This window comes from Nicotiana attenuata, unplaced genomic scaffold (assembly GCF_001879085.1).
Source record: "Nicotiana attenuata strain UT unplaced genomic scaffold, NIATTr2, whole genome shotgun sequence".
NCBI lineage: Eukaryota > Viridiplantae > Streptophyta > Magnoliopsida > Solanales > Solanaceae > Nicotiana > Nicotiana attenuata.
The window spans coordinates 180361-192235 of record NW_017671473.1 but is presented as its reverse complement, the minus strand read 5'-3'; positions in this window follow the sequence as shown (position 1 = coordinate 192235).

The window sequence follows — 11875 nt, the reverse complement described above, 5'->3', positions numbered from 1 at the left end:
GGGGGGGGGGGGGTCTTTAGGTTTATTTTAGGAAGGGTCGTTTGTGGTCGTTGATCTTTATGATCAACGGCCGAGATTAAAGGGTATTAGGGGCCGGATCGGGTACCTGGGTTTGGGCCGGGTAATTTTAATTGGGGATTGAGCTGGTAATTGGGTTAAATTGGGGCTGAAATTGAAAATAAAAATAGGCTAAATTTTAAATAGCCACTTTTAATACTATATAATTAAAAAAAATAATGATTTCCAAAAAAATATTTTCGTGTACTAAAATGATTTAAAATAGTTGTTTAACATTTTAAAAATATAAAAGATCATTTTATGCATCAATAATGTAATTATGCATTAGTATGCCTATTATTGCAAAGATATGCAATTTAGCCTAAAAATGTAAATGCAATTATAAAAAATTCACTAAAAATATTTAAACAATATTTTGGTATAAATAAAGAATTTAGATGACTAAATCACCACAAAACTAATATGAAGGATAATTATTGGAAATTTTATAAATAAAAAGAGAAGAAATAAATCAATTTGGAGCTTTTAAAAATTATAGAAAAATTATAAAAATGTTTATGCATAATTATAACTGCATATGTGCCATTTTTGAAAGTATATATATGTATTAAAAATATATGAGGCAAAATTGGGTATCAACAGTCATAGCCTAAAGCGTTGTAGCAACCTTGAAAGATATCCTATGCGTGCATTACCCGTCCCTTCCTTGTGGCCCTGGAGGTATTTTGGCCCTCTAATTTAGGTAGTTCTAGACCATCATAAGGTACCTAAAGGAGAAAAATCTAGGCGTCAATCAAAAAAAATTAGGACTGCATTAAGTAGGGAACAGTTAAAAGCTCACTCTTTACCTCCACAAACAGAACAAGTAAGTGCACATCTCAAACAATAGTTTCAGATATTTAAGAGAAAAACCTTAGAACATGATATCTAGGTGAGCAGAGAGTATACAGTATTGAATTAGGAACAAAGTGTCAATTACCTATTCAGCTTGCCTACTGATTTTAGACTTGTTGAATATGAGCAGTCACAGATAACAGAACATAGTTTTACAATTCCAGGATCTTTAATCGACCTATAGGCTTGCCTAGGTGTATAACAGTGATGTCCTATGAGCATGGTATCTATTATTGATTAGGAATGCAGTAAAAACAGTAAACGATTTTTAAACGGACAACTTGAGATCCTATAGGGATGCTTTCTAGCAATATTATTTAAGGCATCATTGAAAACGTAATAAAGAAATGAACAGATTAGTTAATTAAACCGATTCAAAGTCTACAAACATGAGTTTAAAGTTTAAACTAAACTGGTTGCAGATTTTATAGGCATGGTTTCTAATTAAACATGAAGCAAACAGAACTTATTTGACCCAAGCGAAATCCCTATAGGCATGATTTCTATTAAAGCTGATTTAGACCCTATAGGCATGATCTCTATTATTGAAGCTGATTTAGATTCTATAGGCATGGCTTCTAATTATGTGGAAATAAAGCAAGAAGAATTTATTTGAAACAAAGCAGATCCTATAGGTATGTTATCTACCTAATTTTACCCACAATATACAACTACCCTTCTTTTTTTCACTAATCACCTCACAGTTTGTTTACAATAATTATTACAGACCAAGAATTGAATGAATTACATAAATAGAATAGAAATTAAACTATAGGGAGCCTCAAGTAGGCCCAAAGTGATTTCCAAACCTTGAGTATTCTCAAATGCCCAAAATCCATAACCAATTTCTTGTCTAGGTGTGTCAGAGTTCCCTAAGGACCTCAAAGATCCCGAGAAGTGCTCACACCTAGACCTTTCTCAAGTAACAACTGATTATTGTGCAGTGTGGAAGAGCCAGCCCTGATATGCCAGAGTTCGGAGAGATCTCAAGGGTCTCAAAGCAGTTAACATACAAGAGGGGCAGGACTTAGTGGTCTAAGAGTAATGTGAGAGTGCATAATGATTTGAAAAGAGTTTGGTAAATAGTAGCAAAAGCGGCCTTGGAAGTGAAAAGATTTTTTGAAAACCAATACTTATTTTAGTGATAAAACAATTTGAGGAAAGAGTAAAGAAACAATTTGCAAGCAGAACACAAGTCATAGAACAAACAGTTTTAGAGAGTACTTTGGCAAACAACTTTCACACAAGGGAAGAGGGGTTGGGAACACAGAGAGTACACCTCAATGGAGCACACAAATAATAGGATACATAGAGTTTTTGAAAGGTTCTATAGAACTAGTAGGTTAGAAAGAATGTAGCAAAGATCACAGCGGAAAAATGTTGATGAAATCTAAACAATACAGCTAGAATCACTTTAGAGAGATTGACTAACTTAGTAGGAGTGAGATAGAACAGACAAGGACTTAAATGAGCATGCTGGGCAAGTATTAACAAGTGGAGGCATGCTAATTACATAGAAGCAGAGTTTAGGCATGCCAGATAAACAGTATTTAATCAAACAGCTTAGTTACATATGTAGGCATGTTAAACAGGATAGCAAACAAGCAAGTAAAGTGGAAACATGCTGATCACATATTTGAATAGGCAGTATTAGGCATGCTGGGTCAGCAGTAAACAGAAGCAAGAATGGACTCAGGCCATATGACCTAAGGCAGTAAATAAACACATAGGTTTAGATTCTTAAAAATTAATCAGAAGCATACCTAGTTAAAAAAAGAAAACACAAGATGTAAGCAAGGTATTGTGCAATTTCCACCCTTGGCTTGCAGCTGGCTAGAATAACAGGGATCACAAGTAGCAAAGAGAGCAGAGAGAGCCTTTTTAGAGTGTAAAGTGGTGGTTTCTGAACTATTGTTCGTGTCCAGAGGTGAGAATGCGTAAAGGCATATATAGTAGTCAAGAGTTAAACAAAATAAGGTAAAGAATCAATTATGTAGCAACTAGGAAAATTCATGGAATCAATCACACACGTAAAATTCGTAGGTATCCCCCTTAATCAAGGGATAATCAATCAGCGGTAAAAGCAAGACATGTATTTAAGGAAGGAAATCAAGTAAGACTTGGGTATAGAGTACGCGATTAGGGGTGAATGAACGGGAGTTCAATTAAGGAAACAATTGGCAAGAAATCAGCAAATAACAAATGAGGCAAGAGAAAACTAATTAAGGCAAGAAATTCAATCAAACCGAGTAGAGCGGTAAGAATCAAAGGTTTTGTTAGGGAAAATAGTTCAAATAAAACCAAAATAAGAACTTCAGAAGAATCCAGGGTTTAATTAACGAGAAAATCACGTAAAGAGTCAGCAAATACCGCAGACAATTCAATATAGGCAAGAAAGGAATAGTCAGGATTCAACACATAGGTTTTAACGAAGCAAATTGGTAAATCGAAAATTCCAAACAAACCTGATTTAAGGAGAAAAATACAGTCTTACAAAGTCAGTTAAAACGTATAAGAAACAGAAGATTAATCACTCAAAATTACCAAATATTTTGGAAAAAGAAATTTCCGAAAACTCTAGTTTAGAGAAAAATGAAAAATCATTCGAAAAATCACACGGTCCTTGTAGAAATCAAAAGGTTCTTGTAAAACGCATACGAAATAGGTCCAAACCATCTCAGATCTGTACAGATCTAAGAAGTTCAGAAGGAAGAAATTAGAGTTTCGAGAAGAACAACACAGAGTGAAGAAGCAAGCTTAGAAACCTATAGATATAGGACGATATAGGCATATCTTACTCAAAATCAAATCGGAACAGCCTAAAATAGGCGATAAAGGGCCATAGATGCAAGCGGACAGACCATGGTCCCTCGAGGACCTTAGAGATTGTAATACCAATGTAAGAGAGGCCACTAGAGGCTTGGTGATGGTGGGGAAACACCATGAAAGGCAAAAGATGACCAGCGATGTGGGTAAATTAGGGTCAGGGCTTGAGAGCTTTTGGAGAGGAAAGGGATTTCAGGGCGGCTGTTGGTGAGAAATGGTCGGATTTGGGGGTCGTTCGGAACTAAAAAAAGAAGGGATTAATTGTGGTCGTTGATATCTATGATCAACGACCGAGACTGAATGAGATCGGGGCCGGGTTGGGCATTAAGGTTTGGGCTGGGTAGGTTTAGGTTATAATTGGTCTGGGTATTGGGTCGAATTAGGACCAGAATTGAAATAAAAATAGGGCCAAATTTTAAATAGCCACCTTTAGTAACTAAATAATTTATAAAAAATAATAAATGAGTTTCAAAAATATCTTTGTGCGCTAAAATTATTTAAAATAGTTATTTAATATTTTAAAAATATAAAAGACCATTTTATGCATAAATAATATAATTATACATTAGTATGGGCTATTATTGCAAACATGTGTAATTTAGCCTAAAAAATGTAAATGTAATTATAAAAATGCACTAAAAAAATATTTAAACACTATGATGGCATAAATAATGAATTTAGATGGCTAAATCACCACAAAGTAATATGAAGGATAATTATTGGATATTTATATAATAAAAGAGAAGAAATAAATTAATTTGGAGCTTTTAAAACTATAGAAAAATTATAAAAATACTTATGCATGCTTATAACTGCATATGTGCTTTTTTGAGAGTATATATATGTGTTTAAAAATATGTGAGGAAAAATTGGGTATCAACAGCTGCCCCTCTTTACCCGGAAAATATGAAAGAGTTTTCGGGTAAAGAAATGATGGCCAATTTTGACCGAATGGGGTATTTTGAAAGATAAAGGCCGGACTCCGATCTTGAGTTGCCTACATATCCCTGAATTTACAGGAATCAGGCCACGTGTAGTTCTGGATTCATTGGCGGAATATACTGATGAAGTCATTGCAACAACGGACACAAGATGCAAGAGCGGTTATGGTGAACGATTAAACTTGAGATAGTTTGAAGGAACTGGAGCGAGGTCGCTCCTGCTAGGATAGCGGTTGCTTGCTGGTCACCTGCAGATAAAGAGATGCAACAGACATATATTTGTGCGGAAATTTAAACATGATGCAGATTCCCTTTGGACCATGAAAGTTGTCTTTGGACGGTTAAGGATGATGCCCGTGGACCATGATTTCCTGGGCCATGAATTGCTTAGTGAGGGATTCATAGGCCATGAAATGGTGTTCTCGGGCCATGCAGATGGTGCCTCCAAAACATGATGCCTTTGAATAATAATATGCAAATTTGAGGGATCCTTAGGCCATGGCATGGTGTCTTCCGGCTATGAGGATGATGCCTTTTAGACTATGACACCTTTGGATAGATTGGCGATATTTCATCCCATGAGGTTCAGTAATATGATGTTAACAAGACAAGGCTTAGTCTTGTGAAATGAAGGGCTGAGCTTAGCCTGATTGAAAAGCAAATAGATAGTGCCGGAATAGAGCGATATTCATGCGAGGAGGGACAGTGCTTAGTCCCATGCAAATGCGGAGGCAGGGATTAGCCTCATGAGGTATGGAGGCAGGGATTAGCCTCATGCGGAGGCAGGTATTAGCCTCATGCAGGTATGGAGGCAGGGATTAGCCTCATGCAATTGGGGAGGCAATGATTAGCCTCAAGCAGATAGGGAGGCAGGGATTAGCCTCATGCAAATAGGGAGGCAAGGATTAGCCTCATGCAGATAGGGAGGTAAGGATTAGCCTCATGCAGATACGGAGGCAAGGATTAGCCTCATGCAGATATGGAGGCAAGGATTAGCCTCATGCAAAGAGCGAGTGGCAAATGAAAGTAGCATATGTCTTAGCTGGAGATATGTTCGGTGTCTGATGGCCTGATTGATAGTGATCTTGTTACGTGTATATACTTGCGGACGCTATTGCTACGCCCGATGTGCCTGCTTTCAAAGAAAAATTGTAAGTTTTGTGAGGGGAGGTTGGTTCGTGCTTTTGTCCGCGGGCCTTGCTTTGCTCCGTTCTGGAAGCCTTTTCGAGTTTCCCTGGGTAACTTCTGACTGTTATGGAAATAGAGTTTTTGAAAGTATGCTATTATTGATAAAAATAGAGTTTCTTTAGAAACATATTGGAGTATCAAGAAGTTTTGGATAAACTAGTGACTGTAACACATTTAAGAGACATTGCAGCTTCCTCTTGTTAGAATTTTGAGGGTCCTCCTCAAAATTCTGTCCCAGTTTGGCGGATGATCCTTCGGCTGTTTGCGTGTAATGAGCCGTGTTGAACCTTCTTCGGAATTTTGAGAATCCTTCTCAAAATTCTGCCCCAGTTTCTTAATTGATTTCTGACCATCTGACATATGTTGGCGTTAGCTGGACTTGCTCTGGAATTTTGAGGGTCCTCCTCAAAGTTCTGCCCCAGTTTCTGATCTTGGGGGAAATAGAAATTTTATTATGATATGACCGAACCCATAAGGCTGCCTACGTATCCTCTCTTAAACGGGAATCGGGTCAAGCGTAGTTCAATTACATTAGATGAGGAAAATGTAAATAGTCTAAGCATAGTATCTTTTGACTGCGTCTGAATTAATTTGTTTTGGCCAGATTTCTCCGTCCATTTCTGCAAGTATGAGTGCTCCTCCTGTCAGCACCCTATGGACCATGTAAGGACCTTGCTAGTTGGGAGAGAATTTCCCTTTGGCTTCATCTTGATGTGGGAAGATCTTCTTCAGCACTCGCTGTCCTGGTGCAAATTGTCTTGGTTTGACCCTTTTGTTGAAAGCTCTGGACATTCTGTTCTGATAAAGTTGACCGTGACACACTGCGTTCATCCTCCTTCCATCGATAAGGCCAATTGTTTATAGCGGCTCCTTATCCACTCTGCTTCGCTGAGTTCAGCTTCCTGTATGATTCTTAAAGAAGGAATCTCTACCTTGGGTTGAATGACAGCTTCGGTACCATAAACCAGCATGTAGGGAGTTGCCCCAGTTTATGTGCGAACCGTGGTGCGGTATCCCAAATGAGCAAAGGGTAGCTTCCCGTGCTATTATTTGTGGTTTTCTACCATCTTCCTTAGTATTTTCTTGATGTTTTTGTTGGCGGCTTCTACGGCTCCATTCATCTGAGGTCTATAGGCTGTGGAATTCTTGTGCTTGATTTTGAAAGTTTCACACATGGCTTTCATCAGATCACTGTTGAGATTGGCGGCATTATCAGTAACAATGAACCCGGGAACTCTGAATCGGCAAACAATACGATCTTTGACAAAATATGCGACGACTTTCTTGGTTACAGCTTTGTAAGATGCAGCCGCTACCCATTTTGTGAAGTAATCAATGACTACCAGAAAAACCTGTGTCTGTTTGAAGCAGTGGGCTCAATCGGACCAATGACATCCATTCCCCAGGCGGCGAATGGCCAAGGTGAGCTTGTTGCATTGAGCTCGTTTGGCGGTACTTTTATCATATCGGCGTGCACTTGACATTGGTAGCATTTGCGGACATACTAGACACAATCTGTCTCCATAGTCATCCAAAAGTAACCGGCCCTAAGTATCTTCTTAGCCAAGACAAAACCATTCATGCGCGGGCCACAGGTCCCAACATGTACGTCCTCAAGTAGTTTAGAAGCTTCTTTTGTGTTGACACATCTTAGCAATCCCAAATCGGGAGTTCTTCTGTACAAATTTCCTCCGCTGTGGAAGAAGTGATTGGACAATCTCCGGAGTGTGCGTTTCTGAGTGTGGTTTGCATGCTCCGGATATTCTCCCATTGACAAATACTCCTTGATGTCATGGAACCAAGGTTTTCCATCTGTTTCTTCTTCAACATGAGCACAATATGCTGGCTGATTATGGATTCTTACTGGGATGGGATCATTGAAATTCTTATCTGGATGTTGTATCATGGATGATAAAGTGGCCATTGCATCGACAAACTCATTCTGAATTCTGGGCACATGTCGGAATTCTATCTTCGTAAACCTCTTTCTCAATTCCTGCACAATCTTGCGCCCCCTTTTTTCCCCCTCCCTCGCGGGGCGAGAAGTCCGGGTTTTGACATTCATGGGGGTGATAACTCGTTTCCTTTTGGGAATTGGGTATTTGAAGAGTCGCCACCTAACGATTTTAAGGTGCGTTAGGGCACCTAGAGCGGTTAACTCTTAGATTGGTTTGCATTACAAGAGATTAGGGTATGGGCTCGAAAGAACCTCGAGGGGAAGGTGTTAGGCACCCCTCTTGGTCCAAAACTTTGGGTCCCGACCGAACATATACATACGAATTAGTCCATTAACAAAATATACAATCTAAGCAAATAATTGCAAGCAGAACATGTTGTGCATTGTATAAAACAAGAATTTAAACAGGTTATGTGCATAAAAAGGGAAAGTAAAGCTTCTGATAAAGAGAATTTGCAAAGGGGGAGGTCCTAGGTTGGTTAGCCTATAGGATCATATCAGTACAATGCTCGGTAATCACTCCTCAGAAAGGGGATACGCGTGGCATTAGCGCACCGGTCATCATGTCCATATCTACCCTTTCATCCCCTTAGTGGTCATGTAAAGCGAGTGTTTGGTCAGCGATCTCTATTGCGTGTTGTTACCCGTCCCTTCTTAATGGTCCTAGAAGGATTAAGGACCTCTACCTATAGGTGGTTCTAGACAAACCCCTAAGGTTTTAAAGGTGAAAATTCTAAGGCGACAAGCAAAACAGTTAGGACTTTTAGCACATAAGATAAAGGGAGCAATTAGAGGCTCAAAATTTCCCCCTCAAACAAGACATACAAACAGCACGACTCAAACACAATTAAGGGTCTTCTATTAACAGTATCCTAAGGCAGGATGCTTAGGTGAACATGCATGAGGCAGGCAATTTATTTTCTTACAAAAAACTCAGGAGTAAAGACCCTAGAAGTTGCCTATTGGTTTTTAACGCCGGTTAAGATCAGAAAAGAACATTAAGCGATAAAACAGTTTCAGAGTTGCAGAAAAACGCCCTAAGGCTTGCCTATACGCGGAGCACTGATTAGTACATTTGTATAGTGAAAACAAAGCAGGTTCTGAAACGGAGTTCTATAATACTTATAGGCGTGATATCTAATGGTAGATTGAGGCAGTTTTAAAGAACTTGTTTCAGGAAGTATGAACTACTTAATTAAACCAATTGAGAAGTGAACTAAACGATAACCAGATTGAGTTGTTTAAACTATACTTAGGCGAGATCCATTAAGCAGGATTCGATAGCGTTCCCTATAGGCATGACATCTAGATTTAATACTGATTTTAAAGACTTGTAGGCATGGAAACATACATTAACACTTATTAAAACAAAATCTGGGTTAAATTACATCCTATAGGCATGTCATCTACTTGTTAGGCTGATTTTAAGGCTTGTAAACATGAAAACAGACATAACACTTGTCATAACAAACTCTGGATTAAATCCTATAGGCATGGCGTCTATTAGTTAAGCTAATTTTAAGACATTGGAGACATGATTTCTATTACAAAATTATTTGAAACCTATAGGCATGGTTTCTAGCATGGTGAGATAAACACGACAAGATGTAAAGCCCTATAAACATGATTTCTACTTGGTAAAGCAATCAGATTAAGTGTAAAGTCCTATGAGCATGGTTTCTACCTGTTAAAGCAATCAAATCAAAATGTAAAGTCCTATGAGCATGATCTCTACCCGTATTACTCCCACAAACATATAGCTACCCATCCCTTTTTACTAATTACCCCAATATCTGTTTACAAATTATTACAAACCATTTGAATGAATTACATAAGTAAATAAGAAAATAAGAAGCTATTCTATAGGGAACCTTCAATTAGGCCCAGATTTTCAAAGCCTCCAATGGCCTCAAATGCCTCAATTCCATAGACAATGTTATAGTCTAGGTGCATCAAAGTTCCCTAAGGACCTCAAGGATCCCGGGCAGTGCTTACACCTAGACCTGGTAACCAAATTGAATAAGTGCTGTGTGAAAGGGCCAGCCTCAGTATGCCAGAGTTCAGAGGGTTCTCAAGAGGATCCCAAGGCAGTACACATATACATACTGGAGGGGGCAGAACTTATTAATCTAGGAATAAAGTGAAAGTGCTTGACACAAATTGAGGGTTTTAGTGAAAGACTGTATTTAAAAAGGAAGTTTGTCGAAAGTAATTTTAGTAAAACCACAGAGGTAGTTTGAAAAGGGATTGGAGTAATGAATAACAGTCCAAACATAACATCTTAAAACAGGTTCATACATAGCCAGTAGTCACAGAACCAAGGCAAACTCAGTAGTCACAAACAGGGGTCAGGGGGTTTGGAGTTCATGGAACACTTAATTGCAAACACATAATCAAGCAAAGGTCTGGGAATGCTCAGAAACAAACAGAGGGGGTAACACACTAATTCTTTAAAGGGGAAGTAGTAACATGCTAATAATGTAAACATATTAACTGCAGATTTCACAGCAAAACCACAAATAGAAGCAAACTAGAAACAGAATGAACTAAAGCAACAAAAGAATCATATTGTTGTTAAAACTTTAAATTGAATCTAGGACATACCAGTAAAGAAGATAGCAAGCAAAGTGAAAGAGCAGGAGAGCACAATGGTTAGCCTTGGCTTGCAGCCGGCTAACTTAGATCAGTAGCAAGTAGCACAAAAAGAGAGCAGAAAGTTTTTAGTGTGTGAGAGAGTTTTTGAACCAAGAGTTCCTGTTTTAAGACTGTAGAAGAGGGCCATTTATATAGTAGTTTGAAAATTGGTTAAAATAAGGCAAGAATCAAAATTGTTCAGTAATTATAGAACTCGGTATAAAAATTGGTTCGAATCTCCATTTAATTAAGGGAGTCAGTGAAAACGGTAAAGAGAAGGTGACAAGTAAAGAAATAAATCATACACGGCTGGAGTATAACAAATAAGGAAAGATCTCAAAATAGTACAAGTATAGGACAAGTAATTAAGGCTAGGTACAGAAAGTTTTAAATTCATGAAACAATCAGTAAGAATCAAGTAACAATGCAGACAAGGCAAGGAAAAATTAATTAAGGCAAGCAAATTAATCAAATTAAGTGGAAAGGTAGGAATCGGGGGGTTTAAAGGAAAATGTTCAAATCACACCAAGTAATAAGGAATTCAGAATCAATCAAAGAGAAGGTCATGAAAAAGAGTCATCATGTTTAACATATAAATAGAGTAAGACATGGGTAGTCAAGAATTGGCACACAACTCTAGCAAACATGAAAGTTAAACAATACTGAATCAGTGAGAAAGATGCAAGTCTTGATGTGAACAGTAAAGATGAACACAAAAACACAGAATCAGTGTAAGTTAAGCTGAGAAACTCAGTAGAAGCATATCAAGGCGAAGCAGTCACAAGAAATCACAAGAACTCAAAAATAAGAACTGGTCAGTCATGCTAATACACAGAAACCAAACGAAGAACCCTAAAAATTAGGGCTTTTAACATAGGCGAGTTGAAAAAGCAGTAAAACATAGAATCAGTTGAGGTATGCAAAGGATAGAAGTTAGAACATAAAAATAGATTTAAACAAAGTGTAGAAGAAGTTCTGAAAAACCCTAACTTTAGAAGAAAGTGAAAATCAACTTGAAATCGATGATTTTTGCAAAAGAAGTTCAAGAACAGTGTAAAACATAAAAGGAACAGACTCGAATCGTTTAAAAATAGCACAAATCTAGGAGATGTAAATGAAAATTAGGGTTTTAGAAGAAACCCAAGCAGAGATGGAAGAACCTGTTTAGAAAATCAAAGATCGTAACAAATACAGTGTGATTTTGCTCGAAATCATGCTGGAGTAGCCATGAACAGCCAAAACAGTAAACCCTAGATACGAATCGGCATGGCCCAGGGCCCTTGAAGGCCTCAGAGAAGATGAGTGTGGCATGAGAGAAGACATTGGAGGCTTAAGAGAAGATGAGAGGTGACCGGAGATGGCTAGAGATGGGAGGTCGGAGGTTGAAGATTAGGGTTAGGTTGAGAGAGTTCGAGAG